Here is an 11,331-nt window from a genome sequence, read left to right on the forward strand (position 1 = left end):
AAAGATAGCAGGCTACCAAGAAGAGGATTCATTTATTTCTAAGACATGAATTTCTTGAGAGCAGAAATCTTATTTCTCCTCTTAACTCCAAGTTCTGAAGAGGGTGCTGAGAAATGAAAGTGTTTAATAAATTAGAATCAGGAGTTTGGCTTTCAAGTGTAGCTCCGTCCAAGGCCAAGGTTGTTCTTGCTTTTAATAACAATTTTCTTCATTTTCATTTTAAAAAATAATTTATTCAGATTACATCCTGATTGTTATCCCCTCACTTATATCTTCCCATTTCCCTACTCCCTCTTTGCCCTATTCCCCTCCCCTAGACCTCTGGCAGAAGGAACCTCCTCCCTTACCTTATGATCCAGATAGCCTGCTTCCCCTTCCTCTGAGTGCCACCATGCCTTCCCACCAAGGGGAGGTGGTCAGTTGGGGGCACCAGAGTTCAGTCAGAGGCAGTCCTTGCTTTCCTCACAAGCATGAAAATTGAGGTGTTCCAACATCTACCTTCTGGTATAGCTAAATGTGTATTAAAAAGTCTCCATGCTGGTATATACTCACTTATATCTGGACACTAGCCCAAGGGGCATGTCCCATGAAAGTCTTCACTTACCAGGAAAGTGGGACAGAGGGGAGGACATCCTATTGGGACTCTAGGTGAGAGAAGCATGGGAGAATGGGGAAATAGAAGGATCCAGAAGGTCCTAGAAACCTATAAGAAGAACATTATGACGGGCAAATCTGGGCCTCAGGGTCCCACTCAAACTATGGCACCAGCCAAGGACAATACATGCAGTAAACTCCAAACCCCTACCCAGATCTAGCCAATGGACAGGACATCCCCCACAGTTGAGTGGAGAGTGGGGACTGACTTTCACACGAACTCTGGTGCCCCATATTTGACCACATCCCCTGGATGGGGAGGCCTGGTGGCACTCAGAGGAAGGATAGCAGGCTACCAAGAAGAGACTTGATACCCTATGAGCATATACAGGGGGAGGAAGTCCTCCTCAGTCACAGTCATAGGGGAGGGGAGTAAGGGAAAAATGGGAGGAAGCGAGGAATGGGAGGATACAAGGGATGGAATAACAATTGAGATGTAATATGAGTAAATCAATAAAATATATTTTTAAAAAAGAAAAAAAAAAGAAAATTGAGGTGTTCATTGGTTAGATGTAAACAGGGGGTCTAGGCTTACTGAATGCATTGACCTTGGCTGGTACCAAAGCCAAGGTTGTAAAGTACCATTCAAACAATGATAGACTGATGGGCTCTAGGGAATTTACTTCTGGGAAGATCTTCTCAAATCACCAAATACCACTCCTTTATACCCTGTTTGCAGCTGTCATGTTTATATTTTAGAAGGTTAACATAAGAAGCAAAAACATCTCCAACTGAGGAATCTCAAACCTGGCCCCCACCCAGATTTTTGCTCAGGAGCCCATTGTATCCAGAAGCATCGTTACTCTAGCCAGGCAGGCCTAGTTAATCATTCCAACTCTTCTAATTATATTTAAAAATTGGGTAACAATATAATAGATTTCCACATAGGTTTTTCATGTATTTTTTATTTTGGTTAAAAATTCTTTTTCCCTAACTTCCTTAAAAGCACTAACTACCATGAAGTGAGAATTTTGGGTTTCTTTAAAAACACAAAAATGTTATGGGAATATGTTTTCGTTTTAATCCCAGGTATGAGATTTGGGACTGCTTCAGATGGTCTACAGCAGCTGACTATGATTTAGTTGCCTCTTGTTCTGGCGCGGAGATGATTTTTGTCAGCTGAGGATACTGTATGTTTGGGATTCTGAGGACCCTTGTGAGAGCCCACCCAAGTTTGCTGTTTCCCCTGTTGTTCCTGCTGCTGCTGTTGCTGTTGCTGGTTGATATTTGCTCCTGCTACTGTGGCTGGTAAGTGTTGTGGATGGATTGCTGGTTTCTGATTTGGAGATATCCTGATGATGAAGATCAAATCCAGCCCAAGGAACTCAACACCCTTAACCAACAGGAAGTAGTCTAACTATATCAACGCCCCCTTTCCTCTCTAACATTCTTTCTCTCCTACCTAGTATTTGGGGGAGTTGGAAGGATTAGGGGTGGTGTAGGAAGGTGGAACAAAGAACCAATAAAGTAGCCTACTGTCTGGCTACACCACCAAGCAAGGACCAAGTATTCAAATACATGAATGTGGGGGGAACATTTTTTATTCAAACTGCCACATTTCCTTTCATCTTTCTCTAGTGAGATCTTTATACCCCCAGAATTTCCCACTGTACTTTCAATTCACTTTTGTTCTACTCACCCCCTTAAGTATGACATCAGTGGCCCCTTTCTAGTTTCCTGGGTTGTACAGACACTCTAACTCAAACATGCAAAATACAAATGTCTACCAAACATTTAGAAATAGCTCAACATCCTAATCCTTAGAGAAATTCAGATTAAAAGTGCTTTAAGATCCCATCTCCACAGTGAGAATGGGCACCACCATGAATACAAACGCCAGCTGTCTAGACGTGTATGGTGGAAATGCAAACTCTCACATGTTGTCTGTAGGAGTATAAACTAGTGTAGTCACTTTAGAACGTGATCTTGAGGCTCCTCAAAAAACTATGACCCTGGAATTTTGATTATGATTATATCGAACTTATAAATTCTTTTCAGAAGGATGATTATTTTCACATTATTGATTCTTCAAGCCAGGGACATGAGATTTGCTTGGATTTGAGGCCCACTCCACAGGAGGGAGTCTATGCCTAGTACCGTAAACCGTCAAAATCTCATGTCCTGGAATGGCATAGGGCCTAGGAAGGAACTTACTACTGTTAGCTAAATTTTATCAGTATGAAACTGCTTTCTAAATCGCAGCGTTTACAGTTATTGACTATATACTGACTAGTTATTGACTATATATCAATTATATAATCAGAGAAGCCTTTCTTTGCAGTGAATAGTGGTTAGTTTAGAGAATCATGTCTTCCAACATGCTGAGAAAAGTGACTGATAAAGGTTTGTTGCTAAACAAGACATAATACTTTTCTCTGAAATTCAGGAATCATTGCATAAAAGGAGGCAGAAAGAATGAAAGAGCTAGAAGAGGGTTAAGAGGACCAAGAGGTACCCTTTAGAGCCTGACCCAGCCATGCAATCATGGTCTCACAGCAGATGTGGCTGCCTGCACTGGACCTGTAAAAACTGGGTCCTTCAACAGTTAACCAGGTATCAGACAGGGACTCATGGACTCCTAAATCTCCCAAATGAGCTGTTGATTACTGATGGATGAGTCAGTCATTGTCTTCAGTTGTGTGATCACTGGGGAAGTCACAAGTCATCAGTGAATAGTTCTTAACTCATGATCATACAGGTGGACATGACTGAAATCAATTGAGTCACAAAACAAAACAAAAATACAGGACTGTGGGGACTTGTAAGGGAAAGATGGGGTTGAAACTGATCAGGGGGAGATAAAATAGCATGGTGGTGAGAATAATGAGAATGCATTATATATGTGAAATGTCAGAGGGAAATTTAATTACTGAAAAACCCCAAAACATTGAAATTATTATTATATTCCATCATTACCTCAGCAATATTACTTTATACTTATTATGTATGTAAATCAGCATGAAATACTTTATGGAATACTTTACAGATTCTACATATAATTCTTTGAGGAATTTACCATCATTGCCTCATTTTACAGATAAGAATATTGGAGTTTAGGAAGTCCTCAGTGTGTTACATGGATGTTGGGGTGAGGGTTGGAGGAACTATTCATTATCCTTTACTTAATAGAGCTTCTCCAACTATTTCCCAATGTTGAGTATTTTATACTGACCTAAAATGGGGAAGGGAATGATTTCAAAGAACAATAGGGACTAATGTCAACCTGTTGTAATATCCCACCCATGCCCAGGGGACCTTATTGGAGACACCTTGTCTCCTGTGAAGCACCAGGCTGTACCACACTGTGCCAGGCTGACTGCTTCAAGTTTTGCCCCTTGGGCCCCCTCTTGTTCAGCTTCCTCAGGGTGCCCCTTCTTTAGCTCTTCAGCTCCTGTGGACACCAACCCCCTCTTCCGGTTCCCTCACTTTGTGTTTGGCATGTGATCCCTGAGAGGGATGCTTGGATATTCAGCCTGTGCTACTGGCCTCTTTATACCTCTGGACAGCAACACCTTGGGATTTCAGAGAGGCTGAGGCCAAATCTCCACAGCCCTGGGACCTGAGATCAGATGCCTGGGGAAATGGAAAGGTGAATTCATGAAAGAAGTGCTGAGCCTGAAGCATTAGTTGTAGCTTCTGCTGCCAGGGAACTCAAGGGAAGGGGGCTTGTCCAACTGGAGTGAGTCCGTGAGCTTCAGTGCCATCCCTGTGGCAGCAATGTAAAAAATAGCCATTCCTTTGAGGCAAGGAACATTGCATGGTCTGCCACTGCCAGCCAGGTACTAGGACCAGGAATCTGGCCCCTCAGTATAGGTTCACAGTCTATATGAGTAAAGTTGTTTTGTTCTACCTCGGAATATACCTCAGAGTTTAAGTCTATATAAACCCACTGAAACACAAGTCAATAGGCCACTTCCCCACAACTTTCTATTGCAATGCCATTTCCAGCCTAATTGTCACAAAGGTCATTTCCAGCTCCTCAATAGGACCCTTCCCAGATTATGCTAATATTGGTAAAAAGTCTGAACAAAAAGCCACCAGTCCTTCAACAACAACAACAACAACTCCACCAATCTCTGTGTTCCTCTAAGCCTCATCCCTTAAGAAACCTTATATAAGCCCTGGATTCATCCTTCCCAGTAAATCTTGTATGAGATTTGCTGCCTGGTGTGACTCTCTCATAGGAAGAAGCAAAGAAGAGAGGGGCTGAGGCTCCTGAGCTTCTCCACTCAGCTGGGGATACCCTTCTGTGGGAGCTGCATCACTGAAGAAGAGGTGTGGCAAAGAGAGCTGGTACCCTTAGTACTCCAGTTCTTCAATGGAGATCCTCCCTCAGGGCTGCAAGTCTTCTGCTGAGATGGCTTCCTCTTAGAGCTGTGTGGTTCCTTCCACTGGGATTCTGTCCCACTTCAGAGCTGCTGTGTGGTTCCTGGGCTCTTGAGTCCCAGGATACCTTTTCATCTGAGCAGGAGGGTCTATAATTTTAAAGAACAGCCACTTTTGATGCCATTTCCATGACCTACAGCTATCTGACACCCGATCTCTGGAAAGAGAGTGTGTTCACTAAGTCTCCTTATCAGGAATTCAGTGATCATCTTGTGAAAACCCATGCCAGAGTGTCTGTTCAGAGGACCCAGGCTCCAGCTGTGGCTACCACATAAGGGTTTTTACAAGAAAAATAAAGTGATTAATTCTGTTTTTTAAAAAAAGGACTAATGTCAATTGGTACTAAGTGCCAGACACCAATGTGTCCATACATACTCTGGCCAGTGTCTCTGCCAGGTGGCTGTTATGGCCTTCTGTCTTTAGCAGATGTAGAACCTGAAGTTAAGAGAAGGGAAGCTGCTGATTCTCTCAGCTGGTAAGTGGCTGAAAAGATTTCATAGACTGTGGGATGCTTTTTGGTTCCAGGAGTGATTGATTATGTTGTCCACCCCTCCTCTTCTTGTGTCTCACTCAAATCAGTGACCCAAATATGCCTGATTTTTTTATGAGCAGACTTAATTCTGAGCTATTGTAATGAGAGAATTCAGGCACAATTTCTAAAAGTTTCTTCTTTCCTTTGGGAACTTTAACCTGCAGTAAGAGTTTGGCTAATCCAAGGGAGATTGTGACTAATCTGAAATCCATTCCTGTGCAACCTGATCCCTCACACTGTGGCTTTGATTGCTATAAGAGTGATGAGTTTCTCCCTTCAACATTGTTTTCTAACTCACTCACAGTCTTGGGATGAATAATCATGGGAGGGGAAGGTGCCATGAGTCTGCAGGAACAGCCTTAGTAGAGGGGTGAAAGCACAGCCACTGCAGAGTCCCTTTGAAAAGAGTCAAACGTGTAGCTAGGGATCCCCGTATTCTCTATCAGGCCTACAAGTGATTTCCAATGAACTCTGCATGACCAGATATTTATTTAAACACACATGTACTTCTTCCTGATGGCACAATGAAATAATGCTGCTGATGATAATGGTGATGATGATGATGATGATGATAGACACTAAGATATGTTAATGTGGTTGTCCATAATTTTAGTTTAATTTTTGAAAACTCACTATATAATACCTTTGTTGTAGTTGAATTGTCTTGTCAAAAATAAACATTTATTTTCATGAGGATTTTAAGAGGAATAGTGATTATGTTTAGGAAGATAAACATATAGAAGCAACATTGTAGGCAAACAATAAGCTAATTATTTAATAGCTATTACAGAATAGCTTTTGTCCCACTGAATTCTCATCATCCCAGATGAAGAAACTCCATAAACATTTGCTGAGTGGCTAAATCAATGAGGGCAAGGTATGCTGGGTTTCTTTTCTGGATCAGTAAGATTTCTTCACCTTTGCACATACCTTGTGATTTTATATGGAAAAAGAAGGGCTGGGTTAACATTTATTCAATACCCATTAATATTGTCATCAGTTTTAGACACTTCTGGGTAATAGCAAACCAAGATGAAAGGATTCCTGTCCACATGTCTAAGGGTTGGGGCATGTAAACAGATAAACCAATAGTCATTGCTATGTCAGGCGTAGCAATTGCAAGGTGGAAAAAAATGCCTTGTTTTCCGAGATTCCAGTCTGAAGGGCCTTCCTGGAGAAAGTGATATTTGAATTATTGTGGAAGGAATAGATGATTCAGGTTAATTTTCCTTAATATAATAATTTCCACTCCCATCCTTCTTGTTATTGTCATTGTTTTTCTTAAAAACACAATTAGATTTATTTTTATTTTTACTTATGAATGGGTGTGCATGTGTCTGTGTCTTTGAGACTGACTGTATGCTACATGTGTGCAGAGGTCCATAGCAGCCAGAAAAGGGTGTTAGATACCTTGGCTCTTGGCTTATAGGTGGTTTTGAGCCATGCAACATGGTTGCTAGGAACTGAATTCTAGTGCCATGGAAGAACAGCCAGTGTTCTTAAACTCTGTGTCCTCTTTCTAGGTGTACTTTTGTTTTTTTTTTCAATGACTCACATCCAGTTTTATTCAAATTCCCCCAAATTTATAGCAAACATGTTAGCTCTATCTAAAAAATGTATGTCATCTTTTATTTACAGTGGTTACTGTGCCTTTCATTGATTCTTTTTTTCTTCTTTTCTTTATATTCCTTTAATAGAAGGCCAAATCTTGCCTTGCCCATTAAGTTTCTTTTTGATATTCATGCCAACATTTGGTTTCTAAATGAAAGTCTTTTAATCTTTTCAATCTCTTGTTGATAGGGTGAGAATGTTTTGTTACCTAGTTTAGACTCAATCTTGGCATCCAACCTCACAATTCTAATCAGATTCCCGACCCATCTTTCAGCTTCTTTTGGAGTCATATTCAGATTATTTGCTACTATATTAATGATGATACACTGGTGGATATGACAAAAAGTCTCAAATATGAAGAGATGGATATTCTCAATGAAGTCCTCAAGACACGTCACCAAGAAGAAGTCATTCACAAACACTGCTTAACATTTCCTTAGCTTTTTCTGGGTACCATTGAAACCAAAGTTAACATATAATCACTCAACAAATTCTGTTATTGGGTCTTTTTATGTGTAGGACTCCTGTTGGATAACCTTCACTGGATCTTTCAGCAACTGCCGGTAATTCTGCACATCTTTGTTTGTTATGACAGGAGTGGTCAAAGAGCAGAGAATATATGGACATATTGTTTGGATTGCATTAAGGTACTGTGAAATCAATAATATTACCATGGCCTTTTGGATGATCGAAAAAAGAGAGACCAATGGATGAGCCATGTTTGCTGCTGCTGAGACCGGAGTGGAGAGCTCACAGAATTATTGTCTATGGTCTCTTTTAACCAAGTAAGGTCTTCCATGGCTGCATCTCAATTCTGCATTAAGATTTCAGAGGCTAAGGCCGGGCGTGGTGGCGCATGCCTTTAATCCCAGCACTCAGGAGGCAGAGAGTTCGAGGCCAGCCTGGTCTACAAAGTGAGTCCAGGATGGCCAAGGCTACACAGAGAAACCCTGTCTCGAAAAAACCAAAAAAAAAAAAATTTTTTTTTTCAGAGGCTAGTTTTCCCCAGACTGAACTTTAAACATTTTTGTTTGTTGCTGGAACCAAAGTTCTAAAGGGGTAAAGATAGTCAGCCACTCCTGAGTAAATTCCACACTCATATTGGAATTTTGCCTGACTGTAGAGGGTAGCTAAATACTCTTGTCTAAACGCATGCTTCTCTGCCAGGTAGTCAAATAGAATCTGACCATCCCAGGTCGACTGTACCTGCCTTTTAGTTTCTGGATCTTCAAACATCTTCACAATTGGTTCTGTTTCTGCCTGGAGCTGTTTCAGCTGGGCAACAATGATGGTTTCTTTTTTCTATCAAAGCACAGGTATGTCATCAGATTAAGGGTTTTTATAGACATCCATAGAAAAGTCTACCATATTGGTATCAATAAAAACATACGATTCTCCTTGTAATAATTCTTTTTCATTATATATCTCTTTGACAGAGATTAACTCAAAAAGCAGAAGCCAATCCCAAAAATGAACTATGAGAGTAGTCAGGTCGTACTCCGCCATCCTGCCTATTTGCTTTCTAGAATCAATTTTATTTTTCTCTGTGGATGAATAAAATTCTGTTGTGCATGGGTACCACATTTCCTAGATTTACAATTGTGTGTGTGTGTGTGTGTGTGTGTTATGTGTGTGTACTCATTTGTGTCTAGGTCATGAAACTAGAAAGAGGATTGTTTAGGGTTGGTCTGGTGCTATATATTCTGATGGAAATTACTGGCCCCCAAGATCTAGCTGCTGCCCAGAAGAGCACATTCTTACACACACCTGTGCTTGTTGTATAAACCTTGCTCTATCTATTTAAAGTTGATTGGTTAATAAAAATGCTGAAGCTTGGGATTTGGCAGCAGATTGACAGACAGAATTTGAGGTTCAAAAGCCTGGTATTTGGGGACCATATATCAGGGAGAGAGAGGAGACAGTTACAGGAGGAGAAAAAAAGAAGAAGAGGTCACAATGGGTTAGCTTGGAGAGAAGCACATGACCGTATCAGCTTAGATGGAGGGAAATGTCCCAGATAGGAATGTTTAAAGCAGATGCCTGGTATGGTGGCTGGGAAGTGATAAGGATAGTTTAGAGGGTTAATACCTTCTAGGTAAAATGAGGCCATTCTAAAATACAACAAGTGTCTGTGTCTTTATTGATTATGATAGCAGATTAGATGTTACATTATAATAATAAACATTAGATATTTTATATTTCGTACAACAGGGCATCATAAGAGGGAGCAGGAAAAATCTTAAGAATTAGGTTAAAAGATATATGAATACATATGGCAGGATAGCAGAAAGGGGGCCATATTAGAAGGGACGGACTAGTTGAGATCAGGGAGATCAGGGGAGGGCAGTGAAGGGTAGGAACAAAATTTACAAGAAAACTTAATACATGTATAAGAAGGTCATAATGACACCCATTAATGTATATGCCAAATTAAGTTTCAAAAGTTAAAAGCAAGAGATGAAACATAACGTTTCTTCTCTGTGTTGATGAGCTCTTGAAATAAGGAGAATGATAGGAAGATGTAAAGTGGCATGACACAGGTCTAAGGAGAAGTGGAGCTGTCTAGAACATCAGGGAGTGATAATGTCTCTCTTTAATGGCTAATCCACTGATGTTTATTGAGCGTCGATATTTGGAAGTCATTCTGCTCAGCACGTAGGCCCTCTGAAATTAAATTGACATATTTTGGTTTGCTCTCACAAATATTCTTTTGGTCTGGAGCAGAGAATGATAAATTAAGTATTAGCAATGCACAAAACTGAGAGAAAATACGATGCCCTGGGATTGTACATCCTGGAGAATTTATCTAACTTTCTTGTGTTAGGTATTGAGAAAGGAAAGAAGTTGCACTTGTATAGGAGTCAAAGTCAGCCAGGCCAATGAGACAGCATCAATCTGAGAAAATGTGAATACTCAAGAAACCATGTAGTCACCCAGATGGTAGACTTTAAACCAAGGCATGTGAGAGATGAATCCGAGGAGATGAGTGAGGGTCACAGCATAAAATATATAGCTATGAATTAGTGAGTGTCATATGGATGGGGATGGTGAGTATGGGAAGAAAATTAATTTTGTGCTTCCATTGAGTGAAAAATTTAGAGGAGCTGGATTTTTGTACATAGCTTTTGGAATTAAATTATGGAGCAACTGCAAAGGACACACTTGGGTCATAGAGCACCTGGACTCTTAGCACCACACTAACCCTATTGCAACTAGAACTAGCCTCATGCATTCAAAATGCCTCTTGCTCTGTGATCTATGGATATAGTAAGAAAGTCAAGGATGAATGTTCCTGCCCACTGGATGGTTAAAGAGGCTACGTCCTGGCTGATTCAGACACATGGCCACAATTACGTGCTGTGTGCTGGTTTTGTAGTTGAGGCAGCCCCAGACCTCTGGCTTACTGCCCTGGTACGCTGCCTTTTCCTCAGAATTTACTGTGTGGGTTTTCAAAGACCATTCAAAGCCAAGTGTTTCTCTAAGAAAAAAAAAAGATTGCTTTCTCTATTTCAGCCTTTAGAATGGAACTGTCTTCCATCCATGACTGCCTAGGCTTTCCTTAATACTACTTTCATGATGCTGCAAATTACATCAATGTGTACAAAGGACATCTCCTTGTAGGATCATCACAAAGGTCTCTGTGAAGTTGCGACCCTCCTCATAAACTTTCTAAATGTGATTCCCATCACTACAGTACAACTTCACTGTGTTTATTTCTGTTTGCTTGGACGACATAGCAATATCTATAAAAGTGGTCATATTGTTGCTCCGTTTTAAAGTGCTTAGGAATTTGTATATTAAAGTATGTTCCTTGCAAGGGTATATGCATGTGGAGGTCACAGAATAACCTTGAGTGCAGCTCCTTGCTTTCACTAGATAACTAGAACCTTCCATGGGTTTTAGGTATCTGAACACAGGTCTTTACCTACAACTCCATCTCCAACAAGTGTCTTTACCTAATGCTCCATCTCCTCTGCCCACCATGGCCAAATGTTATCACCTATCAGCTATAGTGATGGTCCTTGTTCCCTATGGCAAAAAGCCAGAGGACCAATAACTTTCTCATACCTACGGCTTAATATAGAAAAAGGTAAAACTTACGATTTATGTCTGAGATTAATGACTAAAGGAGGTTAGGAAAAATTGTT

General features: G+C 40.6%; 1 pseudogene; it reads right to left on the minus strand.

Moving 5' to 3' along the window:
• Positions 1-7,292: 7,292 nt before the first annotated feature.
• LOC127201203 (eukaryotic translation initiation factor 3 subunit E-like) lies at positions 7,293-8,689 on the minus strand (annotated as a pseudogene).
• Positions 8,690-11,331: the final 2,642 nt, after the last annotated feature.

Source organism: Acomys russatus, chromosome 17, assembly GCF_903995435.1.
Source record: "Acomys russatus chromosome 17, mAcoRus1.1, whole genome shotgun sequence".
NCBI lineage: Eukaryota > Metazoa > Chordata > Mammalia > Rodentia > Muridae > Acomys > Acomys russatus.